Here is a 751-nt window from a genome sequence, read left to right as displayed (position 1 = left end):
TAGATGACGAACGACGTTGTTCGTTCGTCGTCGTCGCTTTCTAGTAAGTCAATTCCCCCCATCCCATCCCATTTTGAATGACACACACCACCATTCCCCCCAGATGACAACCCTAGCACCCGAAGACGAACACGAGCACCCACGAGGCTTCACCGCCCATAAATTACTACACGACGCCCACAAATGAGAACCCCACGCCCACAAACAACACCCATCGCTCACCCAGTGCCAAATGCCCACGAAACGGCGCCGACCGCCCACCGCTCACGACGACAACGCCCACAGCCCACCCAACAACCACCGTAAATGAATGCCCACCGCCCATAACGCCCACCGCCCATCGCAAATGCCCATCGCCCATCGCAAATGCCCATCGCAAACGCCCACCGCCCATCGCAAACGCCCACCGCCCATCGCAGACGCCCACCGCCCATCAACAACGCCCACCGCCGCCCATCGCAAACGCCCATCGCAGACGCCCACCACCCATCAACAACGCCCACCGCCGCCCATCGCAAACGCCCACCGCCGCCCATCGCAAACGCCCACCGCCCATCGCAAACGCCCATCGCAGACGCCCACCGCCCATCAACAACGCCCGCCGCCGCCCATCGCAAACGCCCACCGCCCATCGCAGACGCCCACCGCCCATCGCAGACGCCCACCGCCCAACGTCAACGCTTACTTTACAATTTTCGTGCATTTCCCTAGAATACCAACGAGGCATGCCTCTGTATTTCATTTTACAGTA

Source organism: Laccaria bicolor, genomic scaffold (genome assembly GCF_000143565.1).
Source record: "Laccaria bicolor S238N-H82 LACBIscaffold_19 genomic scaffold, whole genome shotgun sequence".
NCBI classification, from domain to species: Eukaryota; Fungi; Basidiomycota; class Agaricomycetes; order Agaricales; family Hydnangiaceae; genus Laccaria; species Laccaria bicolor.
The sequence above is the reverse complement of the archived record's forward strand: the minus strand, read 5'-3'. Positions refer to the sequence as shown.